The sequence below is a fragment of the Anomaloglossus baeobatrachus genome (genome assembly GCF_048569485.1).
Source record: "Anomaloglossus baeobatrachus isolate aAnoBae1 chromosome 5 unlocalized genomic scaffold, aAnoBae1.hap1 SUPER_5_unloc_14, whole genome shotgun sequence".
NCBI classification, from domain to species: domain Eukaryota; kingdom Metazoa; phylum Chordata; class Amphibia; order Anura; family Aromobatidae; genus Anomaloglossus; species Anomaloglossus baeobatrachus.
The window spans coordinates 307,174-325,102 of record NW_027441789.1 but is presented as its reverse complement, the minus strand read 5'-3'; the positions used below and the strand labels follow the sequence as shown (position 1 = coordinate 325,102).

Genomic DNA, 17,929 nt, shown 5'->3' with positions numbered 1-17,929 from the left:
GAAAGAGACAGACCGGGAAAGAGACAGACCGGGAAAGAGACAGACCGGGAAAGAGACAGACCGGGAAAGAGACAGACCGGGAAAGAGACAGACCGGGAAAGAGACAGACCGGGAAAGAGACAGACCGGGAAAGAGACAGACCGGGAAAGAGACAGACCGGGAAAGAGACAGACCGGGAAAGAGACAGCCGGGCAAAGAGACAGCCGGGCAAAGAGACAGACCGGGAAAGAGACAGACCGGGAAAGAGACAGACCGGGAAAGAGACACACCGGGAAAGAGACAGACCGGGAAAGAGACAGACCGGGAAAGAGACAGACCGGGAAAGAGACACACCGGGAAAGAGACACACCGGGAAAGAGACACACCGGGAAAGAGACAGACCGGGAAAGAGACAGACCGGGAAAGAGACAGACCGGGAAAGAGACACACCGGGAAAGAGACACACCGGGAAAGAGACACACCGGGAAAGAGACTGTTAGGTTGACCTAACGGTCACAGCTATTGCCAGCGATGTCCGAATGCAGAGAGGGTACCGGTGACCCCCCTCTGCCCTCCCTTTAGCCTTCAATGAAAACAGGCAGACACCGTTATACACGTAAAGGCTAGGAGACGTGCGGCTCCCAAAAAGAAAAACTGTATTATTTTGTTTACATTACAAGGTTATACAGATTTGATTAGGGCGTAACTATGCAGCATACATATTCATTAAAGGCGTGAATTACATATTCCCAGCAAAAGAAATTAACATAATGACTTATACTCCCATAACAAACTGTTGCGTTCTTATTCCCATAACAAGATGTTTGTCAGTCATTTCTAAGTCAAAACATTCTGTGTCCTTGAAGTTGGTCTCACAGTTTATTACGCAAATAAGTCTGGTTCGGTCTTGCCAGGGAGAATGAATTTCTATTATTTTTCTAAGTCAGTGAAAAAGGTTAACTCTTTCCTCACAATCCCCCCTATTGGCGTGATTGATGGACAGGGGGCCATCGAGAAGCTGTGGACTATAGAGCGAGCAGGCTAGTCTCCAGATACTTTCTGAGTCGCGGGTTGCTCAGGGAGTGTCGTCTCACATCCGTCACCCAGGACTGCCTACATGCCTCTCGATAGGAGTCTCATCATGATACGCCAAGGTGATTTCTAGAGGAAAGAGTAGAGAAGAGAAAAAAGGCATATTAGTGATTTCATACGGGTGCTGAATAATCATTGTATCTACATTGCTTCAAGCAGCGGGAAAACAAAGCCATTAGCAACTTGAACACTACATAAGCAACTAGTAAACAGAGTAACACTTGGTGTCATTGACTGATAGTCTGTTGTAACAGCCTCCCCATTGAAACACTTTGTTTATTGAGACTGGTATGGCTAAGTATGGAATGGAAGAGGCTGTCACAGGTGCGTGTCTACATATCCAGCAGTCTGTGATCTCAAGTTTTTCAGCTAACACTTCATGATGGGTCTCAAATGAATTCTGCCGTGGTGTAGAAGGCCCCAAAAAGGGAGTACACATAGAAATACTTATCAGCGGTATTAGGCCTTCTTGCAGTGGCTGGCATGGACCCATATCGATCTCCCCTCAAGTTTGACGGAGGTTGGAGTGGTCAGCTGGACAGTCAAAGGCCCTTCGAACCGTGGCTCAAGGGTCTTTTTCACGTGCTTCTTTAGGTAGACCCGGTCACCAGGCTTTAGAGAGTGGGTTCCTGGAATAGCATCAGGATCAGGTAGAGAAGAGTAGACCCTTTGATGGGTTTCAGTTAGTCTCTTCTGCAGAGAAACAACATAAGACGTTAGGCTATCACATTGCAGGTGTAACTCCTGCGGGAAGTAGCATCCTAATCTGGGTGCACTACCAAAGAGTATTTCAAATGGTGAGAGCCTGTGCTTTCCCTGCGGGGTAGTCCTTATAGAATAAAGAGCTATGGGGAGACATTCTGTCCATGGTCTACCAGTCTCCTCCACTGCCTTGGCTAGTTTGAGCTTTAGAGTCCCATTTAACCTTTCCACTTTCCCTGATGACTGTGGGTGGTAAGGCGTGTGTAAGGCTGACTGAATGCTTAACAGGGCACAGGTGTTCTGGAAAACTTGTTCAGTGAAATGAGTACCTCGGTCTGACTCTATGACTTCAGGGAGTCCAAACCGGGGTACCAGCTCACAGGCCAATTTCTTTGCTGTAATTCGGGCCGTGGCTGAGCTGACAGGGTAGGCCTCTGGCCATCCTGAGAAGAGGTCTACACAGAAAAGTACAAACTCGTAGATGCCATGTTTTGGCAACTGTATATAGTCTATTTGTACTCTTTGAAATGGGGCAAACGTCTTTGGCATGTGTCTTTGCAGGGTTTTAGTTAGCTGGCCTGGATTGTGTTGTTGACAGATGTGACAAGCTTTTATTCTCTGGGAGGCGTATTGTCTGAAGCCGGGGGCTACCCAATATGGTTGCATCTGGTTCATGATTGAGTTTGTGCTACCGTGTGTGGGGTAGTGAAGTACTTGGAAAATGGCAGGGAACCAACTGCGTGGCAGGACGGGAAGTCCGTTTAGGCACCAAATCCCCTCCACCTTTTCTGCCCCCTTGGTCCGCCATCCGGCCTTTTCTTCCTCAGAGGCGTTTTCTTGTGTCTCAAAGAGGTTCTGCATTTCTTCCTCCGTCGTTGACACTGTTTCCGTCTCCTTCAAAGGGAGTAAGGCGGCTTGTTTTGCTATTTGATCGGCCAAGCGATTTCCCCTTGCCTCGGGTGTTTGAGCCTTGGTGTGGGCAGCAACCTTTATGATTGCTAGCTGTTTTGGTATCAAGGCTACTTCCATTAGTTTCTTCACTGAGGCTCCATGCCTGATAGGATTTCCTGTTGCTGTGAGGAATCCTTTAGTCTGCCAGATGGTGCCAAAATCGTGCACAATGCCGTGTGCATAGGCTGAGTCCGTGTAGATGTTCGCTGTTCGTTCTTCCAGAAACTCAATTGCCCAGATGAGGGCAAGAAGTTCTGCTTCTTGAGCAGATATGCGTGGAGGTAGCGGTTGCTTGGCTAAGACTGCATATAGAGTCACTACTGCAAATCCGGTGTGGAACTTGCCTGCTTCATCAGCGTATCTGCTACCATCCACAAAAAGTTCAAAGTCTGGATTTGTAAGCGGTGTTGTCTGAATATTGTGCAGGGGCTTTGCCTCATGTTCAATGAGTTCCTGACAATCATGATCAAATGGTGCACTGGTACGTTTGTCACTCTCTTCTGTCCTCTCTTCTGTCCCCCCTTCTAAACTTGTAAAGATCAGCAGATCAGCAAGGTTTAGACTTGTAACTCGAGCAAATGAGATGTTTGGGGGTAGCAACAGCATGCACTGGAGTCTGACTTGTCTTGCCATGGAGAGGTGTTTCAACTGCACTTGATTGAGAACAGCATAAATGTAATGGCTGGTAAGGGTGGTAGTCGTGAAATCGAGTGAGATTTGAGATGCTTTCTGCAGTATGTTTGAAACTGCTGTAACAGCACGGACACAGGTTGGTGCTGCTTTTGTGACGTTGTCAAGTTGAGAGGAGTAGTACCCGATTATGTGATGTTTGTCCGTCTTCTGGGTGAGTACTCCTACGGCAAATCCTTGAAGCTCTGCTACGAACAGATTAAAGGTGAGATCATAGTTTGGTAGTGCCAGAGCAGGTGCATCAATCACTAGTTCCTTGAGCTTTTGAAAGTTTTGTCGAGCTTCTTCTGTAAGGGAGAAAGGAACATTCTTTGTGCAATCATACAGCGGTTGCATGAGTAGTGACGCATTGGGAATCCACCGTCTGCATTTATCTCTGCTTGCTTTGCATCCTACTTCTGCCAGAAAGGTAAGCATTCCTCTTCACTAGGGCAGCACAGTAGTAAATCATCCACGTACTGGCAGATGTACTGCGAGAGGTAGCGGGAGGGGGGATTGTCTCAGCTGCGGTGGCGTAATTCCAGGCTTGACTGAAACTTTTACGGGGGGCATGGGTAGTGTGCCGAGGTCAGTTTTTGATGTGGACCAGAGTTTTGCAGGAACTTGTAGAAGTATTGGATCCGTGTTTACTTTACGTATAACATCAGATTCTGGTTGATCTTCTATCATCTGGAGAGTGCACAGGACTTCTTCTGGGATATCTTCTGGAATTTGCAGGATAGCAAATCCATCTTCATTGTAGACAATCTGAGCGTGTAGTCTTGATAGTAGATCTTCTCCAACTAGGGCATCTCCACCCAGGGGGGGACACTAAGAATTTAGACACGAACATGTGTGGTCCCAGTTTCACCTTCAGTGGATGTATTATTGGGATTATCAGGGCTTGTACATCAAATCCGGATACTACAGTAGCTTCAGATGAGATGGATCCTTCAGGCACTAGGTTCCTGGGGTTCAGGAGCGTGAGGCTCCTGAGTCCACCAAAGCTCTTATTTCCTTGTTGCCAATGTGAAGGGGGACGTGTATAAATGGACCTCTGGCATCCCTATCCCGTGCTGCCGCAAGTCAGGCAGTCTTCTCCTCCTGACTCTCGGGTTGGTTTTGAGTGTCCCTCTTCTTCTTTCTACAGTCTCTGATCACGTCCTCTGACTCCACAATAGTAGCAGGTCGGTGCCTTCCTTCTTGTACCTTCTGGCTGACCGTCCACTGCTGCTATGACAACTTTCTTGTTGCTCCTTTTATCCTTTGCGTCGGTTTCTAAGCCACTTGCTTTGTTGACTAGAAGATCTATGTCTTCCATGTTCCTCCATTCTGGGCAGCACGCTTTCAATCTTTCTGCCAGAGGTGCATGTATTCCATCCATGAAGGATCTTACCATCAGGCGACGTATTGCACCCGCTTGTAAGTCCAGCCCTTCATCTGCGAATGACTGCATCAATCTGTAGTAAAATGAGCTGACATTCTCCACAGGACCTTGATGCACTGGTCCCATTGTGCCCTTAGTTCTTTGCTCCTGGGCGCAGAAGAGATTGAGTCTTATCAGGACTCTTCTTTCCACTACGGGATAAAGAGGCACTGGTGCTGTGGCTTGTAGCTTGTGCTGTGGGGCTCCACAGGCTAGGCATGTTTCACTCCAGTCCGGATTTTGTTGGCCACAGTTTGTGCAGGTCCATTCCGGGGATCCTGCTATTTTTGGAGTCGTTCCAGGAGCAGCTGACAGGTACGGAGGGGGCTGCGGATCCTTATTAGCTTGCTTCCCAGCTTCTTCCCATGTGTCTGATTCTTCATGGTATATCCAACCTTGATCGTGGGCTGTTTTTGCCATGTCAGAAAGAGTTCTGATCAGTTTAGTCCATGATTTATCTGCTATCACTCCTGCTCTAGTAGCTCTTATTGTGTCCCATTTGTTGGGGTCCAATTGATCCTTCCCCTTCAATCCAAATGTCTTAAAAACTTCCTTGGACTGACTGGCTGTTCTTTTGCCATGATAACACGTAATGAGATGTTGCAGGGTGCATCCAGCTCTTCTGTCTTTTGATATTCCTTGCCCCATTCTTCGTCTATCTTCTTCAGCTTTTAGACCCTTGAACGTCCTTTGGACTAAACCTACCTATCCTGGAGATACTCAGAGACTAACTCCTTTTGTATTCCTACCTAAGGTGAGGTCTAGAACCACCTTTCCTGGAGATACCTAGAGACTAACTCCTTATTTGTATTCCTACTGAAAGGTGGTGTCCTAACTTCAGAGGGGGCTGAGAATGTTGAATGGCGCTGGGTTGCCCTTCTTGTAACAGAGATACACTCTATATCCGATAGCAATGGCAAACAGGGCTATTCCCACTAACACTAGGGCAGTGAATATCACATCCATTGGACAAAGCAGGTACACTATTCCCTTTCAACACTCACTGATGTATGGGATCTATGACAACCAACAAGGACAACAGCACAGAAGCAAAGCGCAGGAGAGCAGACACGCGACACACGGAGAGGCAGAGAAACACAGAGAAACAAACAAATAAACAACCAAACAAGGCACAGAAAACATCAGCTGGCAAGGCTCTCTCAGAGTTCAGTGGAAACCCGCCAATAACCCAGTATCTACTCACAGTGTACCATTTTGCGCGTTGAGGAGAGGGGAGATCAGATGTGGGGAGCATAAAGAGAAGAATAAGGTTCAACTCTTACCTGGCCAGGTGTTTCTGGTCCCCACGTCTGGTCCACTCCTCCTCGGCTTGGCAAGACAATTCACTGCGTCCTGGGATTAGAAACACGGGTCCCTGCTTTTCGGGCGCCAGATAATGTTAGGTTGACCTAACGGTCACAGCTATTGCCAGCGATGTCCGAATGCAGAGAGGGTACCGGTGACCCCCCTCTGCCCTCCCTTTAGCCTTCAATGAAAACAGGCAGACACCGTTATACACGTAAAGGCTAGGAGACGTGCGGCTCCCAAAAAGAAAAACTGTATTATTTTGTTTACGTTACAAGTTTATACAGATTTGATTAGGGCGTAACTATGCAGCATACATATTCATTAAAGGCGTGAATTACATATTCCCAGCAAAAGAAATTAACATAATGACTTATACTCCCATAACAAACTGTTGCGTTCTTATTCCCATAACAAGATGTTTGTCAGTCATTTCTAAGTCAAAACATTCTGTGTCCTTGAAGTTGGTCTCACAGTTTATTACGCAAATAAGTCTGGTTCGGTCTTGCCAGGGAGAATGAATTTCTATTATTTTTCTAAGTCAGTGAAAAAGGTTAACTCTTTCCTCACAAGACAGACTGGGAAAGAGACAGAATGAGAAAGAGACAGAATGAGAAAGAGACAGACCTGGAAAGAGACAGAAGGACAAAGAGACAGACGGGCAAAGAGACAGACGGGCAAAGAGACAGACGGGCAAAGAGACAGATGAGCAAAGCGACAGATGAGCAAAGCGACAGATCGGGAAAGAGACAGCTGGGCAAAGAGACAGCTGGGCAAAGAGACAGCTGGGCAAAGAGACAGCCGGGCAAAGAGACAGCCGGGCAAAGAGACAGCCGGGCAAAGAGACAGCCGGGCAAAGAGACAGCCGGGCAAAGAGACAGACGGGGAAAAAGAGAGACAGAAAGACAGACACAGAGATGGAGACAGATAGACTGATACAAATACAGACAGATAGAAACAGACAGACAGAGACATACACACAAATAGACAAGGAAAGAGACAGAGAGACAGGCAAACAGCGACAAACAGACAGAGACTGGGAGAGAGACAGAGAGACAGTTACTATCCCGGGCAATGCCCGGGTACTACAGCTAGTATTACATAAATCAGAGACCACCTGATTCAAATGGATGGCAATATGATATTCTTGGCATGCTCCAAGATGGTCTTTATCTTGTTCTTACATAATCTAGGGACCTTTTTAATATCAATTTATGTAATGTTGAACATGCAGAGCCATATGCAACAGGGGACTCTCTTAGAGATTGTTCTTACAGTTTTTGACCAAAGTTCTGCAACATAAAGGCTGCAGTTTGAACTGCATAGTGCGGACAAGAAACCCAAATTCCCATAGACTTTGCTTGAAAAGCAGAACACAACCATTTTGGCATTAAACACTGCAGTTGAAAAAGCAGCAAAAAAGCAGGTAAAAAGCAGGTAAAAAGCAACGTGCGGACATAGCCTAAGAGTCTCCAATTCATTAATTTTGTTTGAAAGACTTCTTGCATTTGCCAGTAGACATTTTATACTATTAATGCATTCTTTACTCCTTGCCTCCCTACTTTCCTTGCATGTCCCAGCCCCCCTAATCCTTCATTGACCCCTACAGTCTCACTATCTTTTTCTGCTCTATTTATCCCCTTATTTCCACTACCCTCCATCCCCCCAGATCCTAGTTTAAAAGCTCCTCCATCCATCTGACCATTTTCTCCCCCAGCACAGCTGCACCCTCCCCACTGAGGTGCAGCCCGTCCCTACCATAGAGACTGTAGCCGACTGAGAAGTCAGCCCAGTTCTCTATGAACCTGAACTCTTCCTTACTGCACCAATTTGTAAGCTACATATTTATCTCCCTAAGCTCCCGTTGTCTTTGTAGTGACACTCGTGGCACCGATAGTATTTCTGAAAACAGCACCTCGGAGGTCCTGGACTTCAGCTTCTCTCCTAGTTTCCTGTAATCATCCACCTGCCTCTAATCTTGTCATTAGTACCAATGTGCACCATGAACTCTGGGTTTTCCCCAGCCCCACCCAGCAAACTGTCTATCCGACCCGCAATATGCCGAACTCAAGCACCTGGCAGACAACATACTGTTCGGCATTCACAGTCTTGGCGACAGATGACCCTGTCTGTCCGCCTAATTATAGAGTCCTCTACCACTAACATCTGTCTGGCCTTTGCTGCACTCCTATTTCCCTCCATCCTACAGCAGCCATTTTCCTGGTTGCTAGGAGTAACGTCCTGCTGTAGTGATCCTAGTCCTGGCCCTTCATTCCTAATATCCGCCACACAGGCATATTTACTAGGCTGTGCCAGATCAGGACTGGGCTCCCTGACACTTTTCCCTCTACCTCTTCTTCTGTTACCCAGCTAACTACCTCTGGGTCCTGACCTTCCCCACCTCCACCCTCCTCCATAGCACTGGCCCTAGCCAGAGCCACTCAGTGAGCTCTAAACTCCTCTCCAGGTTTGCAATGCTCCTGAGTGTTGTGCGCTGCATATTTAGATCAGTTACCTGGGCTTCCAAATATGTAACACGCTGACATCGAGTGCAGACATATTCACCCTCCAACGGCTGCTCAAGGCAGGCATACATCTGACAAGACACACACCTGGTAGCATTGTCCATGGAGCCGCTATTACATGGGGATGAACAGGACAGATAAAAGCAAAAAACAAAGAAAAAACAATGGGAAACTTGTAAGGAAAACTCCAAACCCTGCTCTTGTGTCACACTATGATATTGTGCTTATACTATGGACTTCCCGGCCCCCTCAGACTTTACTGCCCCTCACAAGCTCAGTGACCCTCACTTACTGTGGCTGAGGTAAATAGTTCTGGAACAATCTAGAAGCAGCTGTGGCCACTGCCCCCTCAGACTTCACTGCTCATCCCTGGATTTCCAGGATATCTGCTCCATGTCCGTCCACGGCTTCCAGGATGTGTCCTGTCTACATACAGCCTCCATTACCTCACTGTGACCCCCTGACATAACCTCCCCTCACCCAGCACCATGACACCCAGCACAGCAGAGTGCTGCATACACTGAGGAGCTGACCATGTGACCCCTGACTCCTCCCCTCCATGTGACATCATCACAGGCCCTGTAAGCACAGAGCAGCCATATATCCGGTGCGCGGCTCTGCAGGAGGAGGTAGGTGCAGGGTCTCTAGTATTTTCTCTCCTTTATTTTCATGTTTCTGTCGTCTTTTCTTTGTTGCTATGACGACGCTGAAGTCGGTTTCTTATTCAGGAATTATGTTTTCTGTTTTTTTCCTCTTTTTACAGGTTTTTATCTACAAAAATAAAAACAATATAATACACTGCAGTGCGGAGCCCAGATGTGAATACAACAACAAAAATGATGAAACCGGCAGAAAAAACGGCATCAAAGTGGCACCGAAGGGAGTTATAGAAAGGGTTAAAGGACTCCGCACTGCATTGCACTTTATTATTGTTATATTTTTGTGTTTGCTGTTTAACCCCTTAACGACCGCCGATACGCCTTTTAACGGCGGTAATTAAGGGTACTTCTTCCAATCCGCCGCTTTTTAACGGCGGTCGGAAAAAAGGGTATAGCACCCCCCAGAGTCAGAAAATCTCCGGGATTTCAGCTACCGGGGGTAGCTGAGACCCTGGAGATCACGATCAGGGTCGGTTTTTCCGGTCCCCATTCACGTGATCGCCGTTACAAACCGTGTAACAGCGATGACGTGAAAGTTAATGTTGCGCCGGTAAAAAAATGATTCTTCTCCCATCTGGCATGATCAAACATGTCAGATGGGAGATGAAAGTCCTCCCCCGGTCACCGGTGTGGCAAAAATCTCCTCACCCCTCCAGTCCCCGTCCCCCGTCGCTGAAAGTGGCTGGTGTTAGTCTGGCAAGTGTGCAAACCCCTCTCATGTCAGGGCTCACCCACTTGTGAGCACGATTCCCACAAACCAAAAACACTCTCTCTGGGAAAATGCAAAAGTGAGTTTGAGTTTGTACACAATAAAGCAGATTCAGAAGCCCCTTCATGACTTTATGAGCACACCACGTATTGTTCATTTGTTTTCCGGTCATACCCGAGATACATTTACCCCACTCCCCCCTCAATGTCCTTCTAATAAATGATGATGTACAGCCCTCAATACCCTTCTGATATACTGTCTCATTGTCCTTGGTTAAGTCATGTGTATGTTTATTGAAACAGTTATTGTCTTTTCCACAATTTCCAACACCATTGTATTGAAGACTGAACCATAATCCATCATAGGGAATGGGGCCCGAATGAGGAATCTTAAGCGGGCTTTACACGCTGCGACATCGCTAATGTGGAGTCGTTGGGGTCACGGAATTCGTGACGCACATCCGGCCGCATTAGCGATGCCGTTGCGTGTGACACCGACAAGCGATTTTGCATCGTTGTAAAAAGGTGCAAAATCGCTAATCGGCGACACGGGGGTCCATTCTCAAATCTCGTTACTGCAGCAGTAACGAGGTTGTTCCTCGTCCCTGCGGCAGCACACATCGCTGCGTGTGACGCCGCAGGAACGAGGAAGCTCTCCTTACCTGCCTCCCAGCCGCTATGAGGAAGGAAGGAGGTGGGCGGGATGTTACGTCCCGCTCAGCTCCGCCCCTCCGCTGCTATTGGGCGGCGGTTCAGTGACGTCGCTGTGACGCCGCACGGACCGCCCCCTTAGAAAGGAGGCGGTTCGCCCATCACAGCGACGTCGCCGGACAGGTATGTATGTGTGACGGCTGTTGTGCGGCACAGGCAGCGATTTGCCCGTGTCGCGCAACAGATGGGGGCGGGTACCCACACTAGCGATATCGGGACCGATATCGCAGTGTGTAAAGTAGCCTTTAGTCTTTATTTTGGCAATTATGCCCTTGTCTGAATCGTATTCCATCCACCACGAGTATCCATCAGGCCGTGTGATATTTAGCTGGAACCAGGGTTTAGTGACCCATCCAACTATAGTCAATGTAGCAGATACATTGTAGCAGATAGATCACGAGGTACATCTTCTCCCAAAAATCTAGATTGAGTCCAGGTTTCATAGTGTATACAGTCTGGTACCAATACCTCCTGTGGTTCCAGAGGTAAGGCTTAATATGGCATAGTCTTTGAAGAAATAGGACTGTGTGTGCAGATCCAACAGTACTTTGGCTTTTCTCCTTCCATGTCCTTAGTAAGAGAAATATGGTGGTGAATAAGTTTATTGTCCCAGTCCATATTTAAAAGGTTGTTCAGTGTCTTTGTTGGGTGCAGCAATCCTGGTACTCCCAGCAGGATAATTAGCAAAACTGTCATTCTGCCGGTGGAGTGACCTTTTTATAGTGACTGGTGTGGATCCAGGTGGGCTTTCCCTCAAGTTTCAATGAGGTGGATGTGGTCAGTTGAACTTGGAATGGGCCATCAAAGCGTGGATCTAGGCTCCTTCTCACGTGTCTGCGCACGACCACCCAATCACCTGGATTCAGCTGATGCACATCTGCACTTGCATTGGGATCTGGAATGGATGAAAAGACATATTTATGCACCACATTAAAGGGAACCTGTCAGCAGAAATTTCGCCCAAAAACTAAATATTCCCCCTCTGCAGCTCCTGTGCTGCATTCTGGAAAGGTTTCTGTTGTTATTGTGCCCCATGTGAGACCAAAATAAAGTCTTACCTTTTTGTATGGCAATCTTTTTTTATAGTCACGGGGGCGGGCTTTCTGGCATCTGTTATTCTCCCTCCTGGTCCTTTATGCCGTCCCCCATCGCTCCTTTCCATACCTGATGACACTGCCCAGTGCTCCAGCGGTCCCCGCGCATGTCCAGTGCCAGTCTCACGGGAGTGAGCACTGAGCACAGTGTGACCGCTGGTGACGTGTTGCGCAGGCAAGAGATTATGGGTGGCACTGAGATTGTCATCAGCAAGTACCCGCCCATAATCTCGTGCCCGTGCTTTCCCCTCTGCCTCCACCGTTCTGCGCAAGCGCTGGCCACGTCACCTCTTACCCATCTTTCCCTGGTGTGCTGCTCCGCTCCTCCCATCTATTTCCTGCTCCAGGGAAAGATGGGTAAGAGGTGATGTGGCCAGCGCTTGCGCAGAACGGTGGGGGCAGAGGGGAAAGCGCGGGCACAAAATTATGGGCGGGTACTTGCTGATGACAATCTCAGCGCCACCCATAATCTCTTGCCTGCGCAACACGTCACCAGCGGTCACACTGTGCTCAGTCCCGTGAGACTGGCACTGGGCATGCGCGGGGACCGCTGGAGCACTGGGCAGCATGATCAGGTATGGAAAGGAGCTATGGGGGACGGTATACAGGACCAGGAGGGAGAAAGACGGACACCAGAAAGCCCGCCCCCGTGACTATAAAAAAGATTGCCATACAAAAAGGTAAGACTTTATAAAGTCTTTATTTTGGTTTCACATGGGGCACAATAACAACAGGCACCTTTCTAGAAGGCAGCACAGGAGCTGCAGAGGGGGAATCTTTTAGGTTTTGGGAGAAATTTCTGCTGACACGTTCCCTTTAAGTCTTTCCTGTAAGGCCTGGACATAGGCTGTCATAGTGCCGTGTTGCATCTGTAACACTTGTGGAAAGTACAGACCTGTTTTTGGGGCACTACCAAAAAGGACTTCAAAAGGAGACAAGCCTGTCTTTCTATTTTTGGAGTGTGTCTGACTGAAAAGAGTGCCAGGGATAAGCACTCTACCAAATTCTTTCCTGTCTCTGCCATGGCCTTTTGAATTTTTAGTTTAAGTGTCCCGTTTAATCTCTCTACTTTTCCACTGCTCTGTGGTTGATAAGGGGTATGGGATGCCTGCTCTATTCCCAGGGCCTACATAATTTCCCTCATTATTTCTCCAGTGAAGTGTGTACCCCTGTCACTTTCTATGGTTTTTGGGATGCCATACTTACAGACTATTTCCTTCATCAGTTTATCTGCAGTTGTTTTAGCATTTGCACATTTTACTGGATAGGCCTCAACCCATCCTGAGAAGAGAGCTACACATACCAGGACGTATTCATACACTCCTACCTTGGGTAGTTGTATGTAGTCTATATGTAGTCTTGAAACGGGTAGAGCGGTCTGGGTGTTGCTTTCTTAGGGACTTTTACTGTTTTACCTAGGTTGTGTTGTGTGCAGATAATGCAGGACTGTATGTGTTTGGAGGCTATGTAACAGAAGCCAGGAGCGATCCAGAAGACATTCACCTGGTTACACATGTGACTTTTTGAGGCGTGAGTGGCGCCATGTGTTGCTTGTGCCATCATAGGGAACAGGGACCTTGGTAAACACAACTTATCCTTACTTTCCCATACTCCATTAGAGTTCAGCCTAGCTCCCATTTTCAACCAGTGTTCCTTCTCTGTTTGGGCAGCCTGATGCTGGAGGGATTTCAGGACATCCAGACTCACTGTGGCTGGGACTTGCTGGCTCCCTGCCACTATCCTCTGATCCCTAGGCCTCTTTGCCGCTGCTTTCGCAACCGCATCCGCCCTTCTATTGCCCGCTACCTCCAGTGAGTCACCTTTTGTGTGTGCTTTCACCTTAATGATGCCAACCTGGACTGGTAACATCAGTGCCTCCATTAACCATTTTACCAATTCTGCATTTTTAATAGGCTTACCAGCTGACGTAGGAAAAGCTCTACTTCTCCAAATAGGGCCAAAATCATGACAGATCCCAAATCCATACTTTGAGTCTGAATAAACATTAATTCTCCTACCTGATCCCGCTCTACACGCCTCAATGAGCGCTGTTAGCTCCGCCTCCTGCGCGGACATGTGCGGCGGGAGTGGTTCAGCTCGGATTACCTCATGTGAGGATACTACTGCATATCCAGTGTAGAATCTCCCATCCAGGTGGTATCTGGAGCCATCTACAAAAAACTCAAAATCTGCATTAGTAATAGGTGTATCATAGACATGTGGAAAACCTGCTGTCTCCTGACTCATCAGCTCTATGCAGTCATGTTCGTGCGTCATGTCAAAATATTCATCCTCACTTGCTACCATTGTCACCAATTCCCCCTTTTCTGAATCTACTGGCAAAAGGGTGGCTGGATTCAGAACATTACACCTCTTGAGGGAGACATACTCAGGAATCAGAAGGGCACATTCAAGTCTGAGCTGTCTGGCCATAGACAGGTGTTTCAGTTGGACTTGCACAAGTATAGCATGGATGTCATGCGGGGAGTAAATTGTTAAGGGAAATGTCAGTGTGATCTCACAAGCTTTCCCTAGCAGTACTGCAGCAGCCGCTACAGCACGGACACACGTGGGTGACCCTCTGACAACTGGGTCCAATCGCGCTGAGTGGTAAGCTATTGGTCTTTGTTTGTCACCATGTTGCTGTGTGAGGATGGCTGTCGCATGCCCTCACTGTTCTGTGCAAAACAAGAAAAATGGTTGATCGTAATTTGGAATACCAAGGGCCGGGGCCGATACAATGAGTAGTTTAAGGGAATGGAAAGAATCAATAGCTTCTTGAGTAAGGCCAAAGGGGTCAGATGACAGACATCATAGAGGGGTTGCATCATTAGCGAGGCAGACCTTATCCAAGGCCTGCAGTATGACACTAATCACAAAAAAGGTGCGCAGTTGCTGGTGGGACCTGGGTAAGGAGAGATTTTGGACTGCTTGTTTTCTCTCAGTCAGGTGTCTTGTACCTTCAGAGATACAGTGACCCAAAAATGTCACCTTTTGCTTACAGTACTGTAATTTTTCACGTGAAACTTTGCAACCATTCTCTGCCAGAAAACACAGGAAAGAAATTGGGGCTTCCTTGCAGGATGTCTGGTCTGGACAGCAGAGCAAAAGGTCATCCACGTACTGCAATAGCGTAACCTGTGGATAAGGCGGTTGCCACTGCTCCAGAATTCCTGCCATAGCTGTAGAATAAATGGTAGGTGAGTTCATTCCTCCTTGCGGGAGGACTGTCCACATGTACTGTTTCCCCTCATGTGTGAAGGCAAAAAGATACTGACAGTCAGGGTGTAGAGGCACAGAGAAAAATGCATTTGCCACATCAATTACTGTAAAACATTTGGAGGTCCCTGGGATTTGTGACAGTAAGGTATGTGGGTTTGGAACAATAGATGTTACACTCTCAGTGACAGCATTGACAGCTCTCAAATCATGCACCATTCAGTATGTATGAGGGGAACCTTTGGGCCCTGTGCGCACTTACCGGATTTTGCCGCGGATCTTCTGCAGATTTGCTGCATGTTTCGCTGCAGAAAATGTTCATAACATCTCTGCAGTGAATCACCAGCAAAACCTATGGGAAAAAAAAATCCTGTGCGCACTAGGCGGATTTTGACAGCTGCTTGTTTTGCTGCGGGATTCCCGCAGCAAAAACAATTGCATGTCAATTATATTCCGCACGTCGCTGTGGGATTTCACTCCATTGACTGCCATGTAATTGTGAAATCCCGCAGGGAATAACGCAGGCAGCAAATTCTGTGCGGTTCACTGCATTTTCCTGCGTTATTCCCTGCGGTTTTTCACAGTTTACCTGCGATAATGTACATCGCTTGCCTGCGGTTTTGCAGGGAAGTGATGTCATTATGACAGGAAGAGGAAGCAGAGCAGAGAGTAAACACACACAGATCACACACACACACAGACATCACAGACATAGAACACAGACACAGACACATAGAACACACATAGAAATCAAACGGAAATATAGAAAACAAAGCACGTGGGCTCCGCTGTATATTTACCGTCCAGCCGAGGTAAGCACACAGCGGCGGCCCGGTATTCTCAGGCTGGGGAGGGAGAGGGGCAGGGTTAATGTCCCCCGCCTCCCTCCCACCTCCCGCAGTCGAGAATATCAGCCGCAGCTGCCCCGGGACTGTTGCATCCATTATGCGGCAGTACCGGAGTGTCCCCAGCTCTTCCTGCTGCCGTGATGCTGTGGCAGTCAGGGTAATACAAGGAGTTAATGGCGGCGGATCGCCGCCACTAAGTCCAAGCTTGATCATGGCAGCGTCTATGTGACAGCTGACATGATCAACCCGTAAGTAAAGTGAAAAAACACACACACCGAAAAATCCTTTATTTTAAATAAAACACAAATAAGCCTCGTTCACCCTTTTATTAACCCCTCCCAAAACAAAGCTCCGACGTAATCTACACAGCTCTGGCGTAATCCACAGGTCCTGCGCTGCTTACATCCAGCCGCGACTGACACACAGCGCTGAATGCAGCCTCGCAGCGAGACAGCAGAGGTAATTACCGGTCATTTCCCACGGCCGGCAATATGAACTCACTACCGACCGTGAAAAATGCAGCGATCTGTCCTCTAACTATCTATCCCTCTATCTATCCCTCTATCTATTCTTCTATCTGTCTATTTATCTATCTATTATCTATCTCAGAAGAAAATGATTTTTTTTTTCAATGTGCTTTATTGCATTGAATGCAATAAAGCACATGTACCAACCTGCACGCGGCAAAACTGCGGCAATACCGCGGTAAAACCGCAGCAAACTGCGGCAAACTGCATGCGGTTTGCTGCGGTTTTTTACCGCGGGTGCGGTAATCTTTTAGTGCCTGCGGAATTTTCTTGAGAAAATTCCATTTTCCAGTGCGCACAGGGCCTTGGGCCCTTTTTTCTTGATTGGATACAAGGGAGTGTTACAGGGGGAGGACCTTTGTACTAGAGCCCCTGCCTGCACATATTCTCATATCTCTGGTCATGGCCATTGATTTGGCTGGGCTTAAGGGATACTGTTTTAAACAAGGAGGAGTGGAGCCTTCTTTTAATTTTATCATGACTGGGGGAATAGGAAGCCGACCAACATCAGTTTTTCCCTTTGTCCATACGATGTCTGGAACTTGTTGCATTGCTATGTGTTCACTAGTTCTGGTATCAGACACTCTCGCAGATTTGGACATGTACACCATTGCTACAATCTTGCACAAGTGTTTGTCAGAGAGGGGACTTGTGACTGTAATACCTTCTGTAGTGTATTGTATGGTAGCCTGGATAGCACTTAACACATCAGCCCCCAGCAAATTCATAGGAGTATTTACACTAACAATAAGGTTTGTGAGAATTTCCTGGCTATCTTGTAATTTCAGCTTCATCTGTTTTGTCAAGGGAGTTTCAGACACCAATCCCTCCACCCCGACACACTCCACAGTCTCGTCAGTAATCATGTCTGGCTTTATCAGGTCCTTATGTACCACAGTTCTGGCTGCCCCAGTGTCAATTAAAAATTCTGCCTCTTTCCCCCTGGCATTGTTATGGTCGTAATTAAGGTGGGACCAGGTCCTGAGGGAACAAAAACAGGGTACACGTTTGTCACTGGGTTGCCAGTTTCCTAGGCCAGAGGCAAAGGAGGAGGGAAGGAAGGAGGAAAGTCAGTCTGCTCCCTCTCCTTTTTGAGGTTTTTGCACTTTCTGACGTAATGTCCATTCTGTCCACAATTCCAGCACTGTACGGTCACTAGGTCACCTGGTGTTCCCCTTCTCTGCTTCCACTGTTTTCCTTGTGTTCTAGCATACATAACTGGTCACTTGCATTTTGTCAGTTCAACCCACTTAGCAGGTCTGTTGGGTCCATGTTTCTCCACTCAGGTCTGGCTGTCTGTACTGCTTCTCGTAAAAACTTATTCATACCGTCAATGAATGCATTCACCAATATTTTGATATCAAGGTCGTTTCTTGCACTGTACTCCATGTCTGTCCACTTCAGCTGTAACCTCCCAAAGTACGTCTCTATACTCTCCCCTTTTTGCTGTGTCACGTCAGTCATCAGTACAGACTGCTCTGAATGTTTCTTTGTAGCCCATTCTTTCAATGCCT

At 47.6% G+C, this 17,929-nt stretch overlaps 1 long non-coding RNA gene across 1 annotated transcript; it reads right to left on the bottom strand.

Annotated features, from left to right (window-relative positions):
* Positions 1-623: 623 nt before the first annotated feature.
* On the bottom strand, positions 624-9,176 carry LOC142258870 (uncharacterized). Its single transcript, XR_012727894.1, has 3 exons — positions 8,942-9,176; positions 8,640-8,760; positions 624-1,764 (listed from the first exon to the last, which is right to left on the bottom strand). It is a non-coding gene; the product is annotated as an uncharacterized LOC142258870 (long non-coding RNA).
* Between the last annotated feature and the right edge of the window lie 8,753 nt (positions 9,177-17,929).